Genomic DNA, 13,136 nt, shown 5'->3' on the forward strand with positions numbered 1-13,136 from the left:
GGAAGTGCTGTGGCTGCCCCGGCTTCCTGCTCCAGCTATTGTCACCTCAGCAGGCGAGCTGGAGGAGAATGCTGACTCACCCCCACGTGCTGTCTCCAGCATGGAAGATGCTGACCCGCTGTCTGCAATCTGTTGTTTTCCGGGGGCTGGGAGTGGGGGGCGGGGGGGAGCAGGAGATGCTGAGTCAGCAGTGGTCCTTGTGTAGAGCCCAGGCCCTTCTGTAGAACTGGGGGCTCAGGAGCCTGCAACTTAAAGAACGTGTCTTTCTCTGTGTGAAATAGCCCTTCTTCTTCCTTTTTTTTTTTTAAGATTTTATTTATTGTGCTCTCTTCTGCAGCATATATACTAAAATTGGAAGGATACAGAGAAGACTAGCATAGCCCCTGCACAAGGATGGCATGCAAATTCGTGAAGTGTTCCATATATTTGGCAGTGTGGCGTAGCAGGTAAAACTACCGCCTGCCGTGCCGGCATCCCATATGGGCGCCGGTTCAAGTCTTGGCTGCTCCTCTTCCGATCCAGCTCTCTGCTATGGCCTGGGAAAGCAGTAGAAAATGACTCAAGTCCTTGGGCCCTTGCACCTGCATGGGAGACCTGGAAAAAACTCCTGGCTCCTGGCTTCAGATTGGAGCAGCTCCAGCCATTGTGGCCAACTGGGGAGTGAACCAGCGGATGGAAGATCTCTCTTTCTTTCTCTCCTCTCTCTCTCTCTCTCTCTGCCTCTCCTTCTCCGACTTTCAAATACATAAATAAATCTTTAAAAAAATATTTTACTTATTTATTGAGAGGCAGATGTACAGAGAAAGGTCTTCCGTCCACTGGTTCACTCCCCAAATGGCTACAAAGGGTCAGAGCTGGACTAATCCCGAAGCCAGGAACCAGGAGCTTCCTCCAGGTCTTCTATGTGGTGCAGGAGCCCAAGCACTTGGATCATCTTCTACTGCTTTCCCAGGCCATAAATAGAGACCTAGATCAGAAAAGGAGCAGCTGGGACATGAACCGGCACTCATAGGAGATACCAGCGCCACGGGCAGCAGCTTTACCCGCTACGCCACAGCGCCACCCTGTGAAACAGCTCTTCGAAGGGTATCCCAAACCCCATCACCTCTCTCAGGGACAGAAAGGATGCAGCGGTCCCAGTGGGCTGGTCGGCCAATCGTGACACCCGGTAGCATGCTGACACAGAGCTGGGGCCAGAACCCAGGGGATTCAACCCTGCTTCCTCATCACGTCCCAGCAGAGTCTGGGTAGGAAGTACGTCTTGTGAGCACAAGAAAAGCCATTTGGAGAAAGCCTAATGAGTATTAGTCATGGCCGTTTCCATCAAGGGACACTCATAGTAGCGTGGGGTTACCAGGGGCCGGGGCCACGTGGAGTCACTTTGAGACATGAAGTCTGGGGAAGCGTGTCTTCTGGGATTCAGGTCCCTAACCCAGGGTTCTCAAACTGTGTTCCATGGAGCATGTGGCTTAGAAATCATTTTTATGTTTCCAGGTTCCATTGCAGGTTAATGGCTCAGAAGTATCTGCTGAAGAGAACTCTCAACTCAGCCTCAGGTTGTGCTTCTCAAACTCATCTGATGACAGAATGCTGATTCTGCAAAACAGCTGTGGCTCACCGTCTGGTGGAAGCTCCATCGTAGATGTTATGAGATGCCCTCCGGTGCGATACTACGTCCTCTTTGAGATGAAAAGTGAATGATCCTCAGGCATCCTGACCTGGCGTCATTTGAGTGGATGTGTGGTTTGCACACTTAGGGCTGGATTTGCAGGCCTCTCTTACCTACTAGGAACTTAAGCTCACAGAAGCCTTAAGAAGGATTGGGGTGGGGGTGGGGAGATTGCCTTTAAAATTAATTTTCTCATGTCGATAGTGAAAACTTCAGAGCCGCAGTATAGCTCACCCATGCTCTGAGACTAGAAGTTTAATCCTTTTCAAAGGTTTTCCATCAGGACCTGTTGCTCTGAGGACTACTTAGGAAGTCCCGGTGAAGAATCAAAGGCCTTGACTCCACTGTTCTCCCTAGGAATGGAGGCACTTGGTTCTGCTGCCAGTGAACAGAACACACAGGGATTACTTTAATATCCAGTCTTGGAACACAGTGAGTGTGTGCTTCTTCACTGGGTTCATTCCTGGCTTATGTTGCACATTCTGGGCTTTCTACGTGCAGAAATGTGTGAGCTGAGGTGTGGAGACGCTTAGGCAGAGCTCCAGACCGGGTACAGATCCTTGCAGGTGCTCCGGCCCTGGATGAACAGGATTTCCCCCGTGGCTCTTCACACTTGGTCTTGCAGACACCGCCTCTCTAGATCAAGCCTCTGCGCGCTCACAGCGCCGGCTCTTCTCGCCATCATGTGTCACGTGATCACTCTCCACTCAATCGTCCTGCGGTGTTTTCTTCTCCTGGACAAATTCTTCTGTGCCCTGTAGCCTTGGCTGGATGTCCAAAACCAGGCTTCAAAATCCCGATAGGACATGCTGTCCCCTTTCAGTTACACTTGCCATGGTTCCCAGTGCAGCCTTCGTGTTGGGCAAGGCGTCCTTACCACCTGTTCCAAGGTCTGACGTGTAGGCTAACCCCTCTTTTTCCTCCCCTAGCTCACTAACCTCTTTCATGTCTGCTGCAGATTTTTTTTTCAAAGGGGAGGCAGGTGAAAATGGAACTCAAGGGATCATGGTGGGTTCTACGATAGCTTCGATTTTCCAGTCTTGATCAGTTTACCAAGTTGGAATGCATTTCCCTATAGCCCTGCTTCTGTCACACCTCTGGGATCTCACAGCAAATCACGGACACACAAGGTGAAAGATCTGACTTCAAAGGAAACGTGTTCAGTGTTGGTGCGTTTGCTTCCTGGTGTTCCCTCTCGAGTTACCTTTGATTGACTCCTATATACAGCAGGAGGCACAAGGTGCCCGGCAGTCACTCCCCAAGTCACCCTTGACACACATGCTTGTAATCAGAATGCAAATCCCTTGTTGTCTGTGTGGCCAATGTGTGCTCCATTATGGCTTCCACTATAGACTCTTCTAGAATGCAGGGACCTCTGTGTGCTGCAGTAAATATGTGACTTCAATAACTCCATAAAAGTCATTTGATTAAATCTGTATTACCTGATGCTAGAGAGACAAGCATGGACTCCGTCAACTACTTTGTCAACAGGTTGTCTATACATTTTTTAAAAGATTTATTTATTTATTTGAAAGGCAAAGTTACAGAAAGGGAGAGGGAGAAGCAGAGAGTTGTCTTCCATCTGCTGGTTCACTCCCCAAATGGCTGCAATGGCTGGAGCTTAGCCGATCCAAAGCCAGAAGGCAGGAGCTTCTTCCATGTGGGTTGAGGGGCCCAAGCACTTAGGCCATCTTCTACTGCTTTCCCAGGCCATAGCAGAGAGCAGGATTGGACGTGGAGCAGTCGGGACTTGAACCGGCACTCACGTGGGATGCCAGCACCACAGGCAGAGGCTTAACCCACTACGCCACAGCGCTGGCCCCAGGTTGCCTATTTCTTTGACTGATTTTCCCCCCTGAAATTTCCAGCTGATCTGTGTCCTGGAGACCCAATCTGAACATGCGGGGATAGTCTGTGTAAGAGAATTGCCCGTGCATTCATTTCTTGGACAAAATTTTTATAAAGTGACATTCTTCCAGTGTGCAGAAATGTCTCCAAACACTACTTTCCAAGGGCTGAGCTGGGATGGGCTTAGGTGGTGCTTAAAAGCAATCACCCAAAAGGAACTCTGCAGAAACCACAAACTAATTTGCAAAGCGCTTAGAAAAACAGTTGCTTCAGAAGTGCCCTAGGCACTCACACACATTTGCAGGGCTTGCGGGAGTTGTGCTTCCTCCGTGATGAACTCCATATGTCTCTGGTTTTCTGTTTTGCATGGGACCCATCACCTCTTCTTTGTTTGCTTGGCTCTCCTCCTGGATAGCAGGTGCACTATCTGGATGGCACCTGGAGAAACAAACAGAATGTCACCCAGAAATGACACAGCAAGGGAAGTGCCTGCAGAGCCATGCCTCGGGGACTCAAGGGGGGGGGGTGTCTCCATTTCAGAAAGCCAGTGATGGAGGTATGGCTCCAAATTTAGAAACAAACAGGAAATGTGAGCCCATAGTTCACACCTTCCTGTGAAAATCTTCTGTATTCCTGCCTGGGAGTTGCCAGTTCAGTATTGCTGGGAGCAAAGAGTGTGTGAGCAAGATTTAAAAATATTGTGTAATGGACCACCTGGCTTTTATAACAATATCTGACCCTGGACTTGGTGTTGGAACTTAGGCAACTCTTTTAAACTGGGATGTATCTATTTGGAAGGCGACTGAAGTAGCTGTTAGCTGGAGCCACCTGGATAGGGGTGTATCTCCCTTTTTGGTGGCAGTCTTTGAAGTTGAGAAGCATTTTGTATTGGATCTTTGTGGAATTTGAAGAGGTGGTTCTGGATACACACAGATTACAACTATGATGACCTCTATTTTTAAAATAGTGCTTATTATATGTATAGCAGATACAAGTAGTCAGATGTTATTGAAGTCTTGTGGAAGGTGTTGTTAGTAGCACCTGCTGAGACTACTTCAAAAAGTTCATGGAAAATGTGTATTGTGAAAAAACTAGGCATGGATTTCAAGATTTTATGTTTTTTGGCACCCAAATAGTTTCAGTTCCTTTTTTTTTTCATGAAGTTTTTGAAGTACCAACATACTTAGCTGCAAGGAAACAGGGTTAGCGAGATGGGGCTAAAAGATGCAGAGTGGACACCTGTCCACAGGCTGAGGTTGACCCAAAGCCCTCTACTTACCTGCCTCCCGGAAGGTAGCAGAAGGTAAGGTGGGAATTAGGCCAGCTGAGGTTCTCTGCTCTAAACTGGATGGAGCGAGAGTTGTGAGGTCAGGCCCTGGGTAATTGGGCTTTGCTAAGGTGAAGCCTGGAGAACGGCTGTGGTTGATAGACTCTGGTCCTGATGGGGTTCAGCACAGTTCCCAGCAAAGATTACAATGGCAATAATAATTTCCACTTCTTTAGTATTTAGGACGTGCAAACTTCTTTTTTTTTTTTTTTTTTTTGTCATCTTCCATTAACTCTAAAATAATCCAATGAGAAAAGTACTATTTTACCCACTTTGCAGATTAGCAATGGCACCCACTCTGTGCAAGCAGGGACTATGTATATCTGTTTTTTCCAGGTTCTGGATTGCTGACGCATGCTCCAGCTCCGTGGGTCTGGAGATACTTTCGCCCTGTGCTTTGAAAACAGCAGTGTATTCTCTGGCAGCCGTTCCCAACACGGTACCTGCCAATCACAGGGAGTTCTCTAATTTCGGTGATCATCGTGCAGCAGCAGTCTTGGTAATCTGGGTGTCCTTCGATTCCCATCACTCTATGTTCTCCATAAAACGGCTCCTGGCGCATCCCTCCTGCTGGCTTTCTCCCGCTGGTACGGCTTGTCCGTGACCTTCCACACTCAAAAGCACGTCCTCATGAAAAGCCACAGTGCACGTGACCTCAGATAGTTGTACTCCATGAGTTGCTCAGTAAATGCTAAAGAATTTTAACCAATAATTAAAAAGTTAAACACAGCAAAACATCCTATAGAGCAGAAGGCAATATTTGCATATAGTAAAATAAAACACTGCAATCTTGGAGCAGAATACATTCCCAGGCCTTGCAGACACACGGGTGCTCGTGTGCCCTGGGTCCTTTCATGGAAGGCACTGAGTGCTGGCTGGGGCATCTACTAGCACAGCATACATCCCTAGCAGCATCTGAGACAGCTGCAGCCGGAGGTGACACTCCTCCTGGGCTCAGAAGGAACACCAGGGGTTCTCTGGCCACACGGCAGAGGGAGAGTGGGGTTGGGAGGGAAGGAGAAGGCGCCAATAAGACAACAGGAGCAGCTGTAGACAGGAAGCACGAGGCAGCCCATTGCAGGGGGCAAAGCTCAACAGCCAGTATTTTTAGAGTCTGCTCAGAGGGACAGGTGCAAATGGCAGGAGATGAACTAGAGCCAGACAGGATCAAACCAGGCAGGGTGCTGGGCTCCATGCTAGGAGCAGAGCGTGCACTGTGGAGAGAGAGAGGCCTTGCAGATGAGTGACATGGTTGGGTCCATATAGCAGGAAGTTGATCCCGGAAACTCTATGGGGTATGTACTGGGGACAGCATGGCTGGGGTGGGGAGCCTCTCAGAGACTGACTGGGGTAGGAGGGAGTGGGCGCAGTAGGTTTCACTGAAAATGATCTCCTTTCCATCTAACTTGGCCACCTTCTGGAGTGGCAGATACCGCCTCATTTCATCCACCAACAGAGTCACACTAGCTAGTGTTCCTTGCAGACTTAGAGCGTGTCTGAGCCCATTACCTGGATGACCTTACTTCTTCTTCTCAGTGGTTATTGCCCTATTTTATAGATAGGAAAATTGAGGCATATTGAGATTACAAAGCCTATCCAAGGATAGAATTAATGAGAGTAGTGCCAAGATACAAACTCCAGTGGTTTGGTTCTAGATCCCAAACCCTCTTTTTTAAAATTTATTTATTTATTTTGACTCTTTGTGAAAGAGGGTGTGTGTGAGAGAGAGGGAGAGGGAGAGGGAGAGAGAGAGAGATGTGTATGTGAGAGAGAGAGGGAGAGAGAGAGAGAGGGAGGTGTGGGGGGGGGGGCAGAGAGAGAGAGAAATCTCTCATCTGCTGGTTCATTCCCTAAATGCCCAAACCAGCTGGGCTGGCTCAGGCCAAAATCAGGAGCCTGGAACTCCATCTGGGTCTCCTATGTGGGTGGCAGGGATCATGTACTTGAGCTATCGTCTGCTGCTTCTCAGAGTGCACCTTAGCAGGAAGCTAGATTGGAAGTGGAGTAGCCAGATCTCAAATAGCATTCTGATACTGGATGGGGGCATCTCAAACAATGGCTTAACCCACTGCACCACACACTTTCCCCAGGGTCCATACTTCTAACCAGTACCCCAGTTGTCTGTATTGAGAAACCCATGACCAGAATCCACGTGGTTGCTGAATCATGAAGATTTATGGCAACTTTTTCTTCTTGCCTATTTTCAGGAATTGCGGCCTGTGTTCAAGGCAGCCTGGGGTTTTGTAACAACTGTCATTGGAATGACTAACCAAAGACTGGATCCTTTTGCAGCCAACTTGACTTACCCAATAATGTGCTCATCATCTGTTATCGGGTATTGGCTGCCCTCAGTGTGCTGAACTCTGGAGGAGAGTGCTAAGTACAAGGTGGTTTCCGTCTTACTGAATTCCCAGTCCAGCTTGTAGAGTGCAGAGAAAGAAGCCAGCCAGCACTGCAGGGGCAATGAGAAACACATCTGGAGCCCTGCGCTGTGGAAAGCCATGCTCAGAGGGAGTGGTGATCAGGCATAAGGCAGAGGAAAGCCTTCATTTTCTGAAGAGGCTTCTATGCCGTGCTCACTCACAAAGACAAGGAGATCCTAGCAGAAGTGACGGTAAGCTAATTAAGGGACTTATCTCTATAAAGACACGACTGCCATGTACAGAGAGGAGGTGTAGGGAAATGTCTCAGGGCCATACACACACATCATCCATCGGCCCATTCATCCACTGATGCCTACGACACGCCAGGCAGTATGCTAAGGGGTGGGTGAGAACCACATGGGACCATTCCACAGTAGAGACACCTCTTGCCAGTGAGTATCAGAGAACCCTTCCTCATCTGCTTCTGGTCCTCCTGCTGTGTTGGAAGACAACTTTTGAACAGAATTGGGCTTCATTTTCCTCCCCACTCAGCCAGAGAGCCTTCTCAGCCCTAAATTCTACACAAAGTCCCCTAAGGAAAATCTCAAGCTGTCCACAGGCAGAGCACTGACATGTTGCCTCATTGCTTTGGGCAGTATTGCAAGACAAAGTGCACAAAGCAAATCAAAGCCCTTTCCTGGCCGACACCGTGGCTCACTAGGCTAATCCTCCACCTGCGGCGCCGGCACCCCAGGTTCTAGTCCCAGTCGGGGCGCTGGATTCTGTCCCGGTTGCTCCTCTTCCAGGCCAGCTCTCTGCTGTGGCCTGGGAGTGCAGTGGAGGATGGCCCAGGTGCTTGGGCCCTGCACCCACATGGGAGACCAGGAGAAGCACCTGGCTCCTGGTTTCGGATCGGCACAGCGCACAGGCCGCAATGTGCTGGCCATAGCAGCCATTTGGGAGGTGAACCAACTGAAGGAAGACCTTGCTCTCTGTCTCTCTCACTGCCCACTCTGCCTGTCAAAAACAAACAAACAAACCCTTTCCTTCTGAAATGAAATCATCACCTGTATGTCAATAGGGGCCTTAAGAGTTCCCTGTCGGCTGGCGCCGCGGCTCACTGGGCTAATCCTCCGCCTTGCGGCGCCGGCACACCGGGTTCTAGTCCCGGTCGGGGTGCCGGATTCTGTCCCGGTTGCCCCTCTTCCAGGCCAGCTCTCTGCTGTGGCCAGGGAGTGCAGTGGAGGATGGCCCAAGTCCTTGGGCCCTGCACCCCATGGGAGACCAGGAGAAGTACCTGGCTCCTGCCATCGGATCAGCGCAATGCGCCTGCTGCAGCGCACCGGCCGCGGCTGCCATTGGAGGGTGAAGCAACGGCAAAAGGAAGACCTTTCTCTCTGTCCCTCTCTCTCTCTCTCACTGTCCACTCTGCCTGTCAAAAAAAAAAAAAAAAAAGAGTTCCCTGTCGCGATGGTTGTATTTAGCGTCTTCCAACCTCACTGCAGTCATTGACAAAACACGAGCACTAACTGAAGGTTTAATTTCTGGGAATTGTGTCCTCTCCATTGACCCAAGATAGTCCCACTCTTCTGTGTTCACAGTGGGAGGGAGATGAAACAGAGGCAGAGAGAGGCCCCGGGGAAACAGACACAGCCTACAGGCAACACTGGACAAATGCTCAGAGAGAAGGGTAAATATTGGCTTTGTAGGAAAGCCAGGAGGGTCGTGGGTTCTATCGCATCTTACAGAAGAGAACTCTGTCTCCACGCAGAAAGCCACTGCTGCGCCCAGACTCTGCAGAGGAAGTGCCGTGTGACCTGGACTAGGCCACTGTGGAAAGGCTAGAAGGTGTTGAAGGGCTCCCGGACTTTTGCTGAGAAGACTCGAGAAAGGGACGAGCCAGGAGGTCAATGGAGGGCCAGCGTGGAGGGCTGCTGTCTTTTCTATGGGGGGCGGGGGTGCTCCTTCCAAAGCAGAGGCTGCAGGTGCCCCTTTGCGCAATCCCCTCCCTCCCCAGGCCCTCTGAGTCGGCATTTTAACATGTACCTTTTGCAACGGAGACAGAGTTCATTGGCTTCACGTTCCACACTGCTTCGCCTTTGTGGGAAGGGAGTATTAGGAATAACTGATTCACACATCCCCAGAGAGAAGGAGGTGCTGGCCTTAGCAAAATTCTCAGATGTCCACAGAGCCAAACATGCAGATATTTGGAAATATCTAAATAATCAGTGGACTGGATCCAGTTCTAATTCTCATGCAATAAAGTTAAGTACCTTTTGTACAGGGCACACCACACATATATTCAACATTAGAAGGGTTGGGCCAGAGACAAGTGTGTGTTTCTGCGGGCGTGTGGGTAGCATGCATGTCAACAGATGTCTGCAGGGGAGTGGAGCGAATGTCTGTGTGGGTGTGAGTTTGTGTGTGAAAGTGTATATTAGTATATACGTGGGTGTGCTTATATATTTGAGACCGTGTGAATGTGTGTGCCCGTTTGTGAGTGCAGCTGTGAGTGTGTGAGTGCAGATGTGCATGAGAGCGTGTGCTAGTGTGTGTGGGATTGCACGTGTGTGTGTGAGTTTGTGTGTAAGTGGATGTAAGCGAGTGTAGTGAATGTGCCAGTTTGTGAAGGCAAATCTGAGCTTGTGTGTGTGTGCATACACACACATGCAAACAGATGCACACGTGTCTGGGCTCTCTTGTGGAACAAGAACCTGGATTCCAGCTGGTGACACGGGCAGTGTTTCCTGAAATTGCTTCTGACTCACAAGCACTCCAGGACCAGCAAAAATAACACAAAACAATTCAGCGGCAGAAACTTGGGCTTGCTTCCTTTTGGTTGGTTTACATAAGGGAAGTTGTTGTTGGGGAAGGAACTCATCCGAGGGCTTCCTGAACACAGCCTCCGTCCTGACTTGGGGTGACCCTTTGCTCGGCTGCGTCAGGCTGTGAGCCGGCGTCACCAGTTTTGCTCGGAGCTCCAGGTTCCAGAGCCACGTCCCTGACCTCACTGTGCTTTCCGTGCCGCGGCATGAACATCTAATGGAAACCACACCAGCCTGGGAATCAGCTGTGCTTCAGGCCAGTGAAGCTGTTGGGAACTCAGCCCACTGCCCGGTCAGCCTGCAGCCTTCATCACTGGCCTTCCTGCCCTCAGGGACTGATGAAAGGTGAGGGGAGCGTAGGACATCCTCGCCACAAGCATGACCTCTGTTTTTCTTGGTGTTCACCTTGACATGAAGCAGTGAAGTTAGAGGGCTCTGAGGGTGCTTTCCATTACATGTTTCTTAGATTTCCATGGCTTCTTGCACCATAGCCACCTACAAATGGACAGAGAAAGGACACACTCTCTTTTTTTGACTGTCTCTTTATGCACCACTGGCCCTGAGTAAAATCTGAACTTGTCCCCGGACATCAGCTGCCACCTCTGCCTTCTGCTCTCCCGCAGGGACTGGCTTGGGAGGCCAGCTTCCCTCCCTTCCCCTCGGAAGCCAGCTGCAGTGTCCTGTCCCTGACAAGGCCCAGTGGAGGGCAGCGCACAGCCCTGACCCCTGTTGGAACCCCCTCTGGACTCCACGCACAGTCTCAGCAGTTTTCCTATCGGAGAGTGATGCCGGGATCCTGCTCAGATCTGGCCAGACAGGACTTCCACGGTGGATGCCAACTTAGATTTCCTCTGTCCAAAGGGTATATACACTTGGGCACAGACAGTCTCTCTGGAAGTTTACACCGAAGAACTACAAGAGTACTTCAAAAGGTTCATGGAAAATGGAGTTAAAGAATAAATTTATTTTAGCACAAAAAAATTTGAAATCTATGTATAATATTTTCACAATATGCATTTTCATGAGCTTTTAGAAGACTGCTTGTTGCATAGATGCCTGCAGTTTTTCTTTTGCATCAAAATAAACTTACCATTTTATTAAATTTTTCATGACTTTCTGAAGGATCCTCAAAAGAATCAAGGATAAAAGTGCTTCTCTCAGGTCTGTGATGAGAGCCGGCAGAATCTCATTGCCACTTCACTGAGTCTTTGTCTCTCAGCCATGCCCTTCCCTCTGTGGTGAATATTCACGAAGCACCTGAGTGCATTTAGTGGGCACTGGAGGATACAGGTAACAAACACATGGGGCTTCAGTCAAACAGGAAGGAAGAAATCAAGCCAATAATGACTGTAAAATACAGTGAGTTACAGAAGGAGGCGTGCAGGGGGCTTTGAGTAGAGGGTGCAGGCATTCAACTTTCTCTAAGGGCCAAGAAAACTGTCTTTGATGAGATGACTAGAACCAGACATTTGGAGTCTTAGAGGGTAATCTCCGTGAGCCCCATCCCCAGGAGGGTCCCTACGTATTTGTTGAAGGCATAATCCAAGGTTTAGTGAAGAATATTCCAAGACAAGGGGATTTTTATGTGCCAGTTGTGTGGCTTGCTTAGAGTACCAAAGGGTGTCCTTTTGAGAGACTGAGGGGCAGAGATCAGATTGCAATGGCCCTTGAACCTTGCCCATGAGTTTGAGGTTATTTTGTGGTCACAAGGAGCCAGTGGGAGCTTCGAGGGGCCATGATGCCCAGACGGGTGCTGTGCACATCCGGTCAGTCCTTTCCAAGCCTGATGTATGAACGAATCACACGGGCATCTTGTTAACAATGCAGATTCCCATTCAGCCAGGGGGGAGTGGGATTCTGCACCAGCCCCCAGGCTGCCGGTGCTGCTGGATCCAGGACCCGCACTTTAGATAGCAAAGGCACCAAATGCTGTCTGAATGTTGGTTTTTCCAGTCTCATAGTATCCCCTATTCCTCCATGATGGAGAAGCTATAAAGTTCTGTTGTTTATTTTGGTACATAGGATGATTAATTCTCGGAACTGAAATGGTTCTTAAGCCCAAGGCATCTAATCTAGGGAAACAGAACCTGTGCCTGGGTAAGGCACCTGCCAACATGTCCCCTGTGTTGTGGGCCTGGGCTCCACGTTTCCCTGAGTATCAGCTCAGCCTTCTTCCTATTGTGCTCCACTATCTATCCCCCTCTTTCACATGGCCTTTCCCCTACTGTGTCGCATCAGGATATGGGTGGAGGCTGTCTGAGCCCAGAGACAGGCGAGCGGCCCACACCGAGTGGATTCTGGACTCCATCCGAGTCCTGGAGGATTAACTGCAGTGCTCTGTGGCCTTGGACCAAGGCCAGGCCAGAAAGTTTCCCAAGCCTGGATTAGCCACAGCCTGAGCTGTGCTCATGGTAACTGCATTATGGTCTTTCTCTTCTCTGGATTTTAATGAGTTCTGATCATTTGTCCATCAAGAGATGTCCTCTTGGTGCCCAGAATGAGTAACTAAATGCTCCAAGTCACCAGGGTTGGCCCTAGGAAAGCCTGCGGCAGGAGGAGGGCACCTGTGTGGAATCAGAGTAGGGGGCTCCAGTGGACCCCTCCATCAAAAACATCCCTTCCTTGCTTGTCAGCGCTGCCCACAATTCCGCCACTAGGATTCATTCTTCACTTCACGCATCGCCTCATCTTCGATCCTTTTTTAAAAAATCCGAGAAGGCAAGCTCCTGAGTCGTTAGCATCCCTCAGCTCTGTCTCAGACCAGAGCAGGTATCTTGGTGAAGAAGGTCCCTAAGATGAGGATGAGGACTAGGGGAAATCAAAGAAAGGGCAGGCTAGGGACACCACAGACAAGACTTGCTTGCTCATCATCTTGCCAGGGCTGACTTTGATTTTGACCTCCAGATGCATCCTATTTTTATGGCTCCTAATCAAAGTTGACAGTGATGTAAGGAACTGGAGTGAAACCAGGCTTTGGGATTCTGGGTGGAGTTTACAGCAGAGATATGAGTAATACCTGACACTTGCCCGTGCCCCTGTGTCCTATGGGCAGTGTGAAGCCCCTACGAACCATGTGTGGCTCTTCTAGTGTGGTTCAAGGATGA

General features: G+C 49.7%; 1 non-coding gene across 1 annotated transcript; it reads left to right on the forward strand.

The window, feature by feature from the left end:
* Window positions 1-321: 321 nt before the first annotated feature.
* On the forward strand, window positions 322-428 carry LOC127484981 (U6 spliceosomal RNA). The gene has a single exon (XR_007912186.1). It is a non-coding gene; the product is annotated as a U6 spliceosomal RNA (small nuclear RNA).
* The last annotated feature ends 12,708 nt before the right edge of the window (window positions 429-13,136 follow it).

The sequence above is a fragment of the Oryctolagus cuniculus genome, chromosome 1 (genome assembly GCF_051225735.1).
Source record: "Oryctolagus cuniculus isolate XC-2025 breed Fujian yellow rabbit chromosome 1, ASM5122573v1, whole genome shotgun sequence".
NCBI classification, from domain to species: Eukaryota; Metazoa; Chordata; class Mammalia; order Lagomorpha; family Leporidae; genus Oryctolagus; species Oryctolagus cuniculus.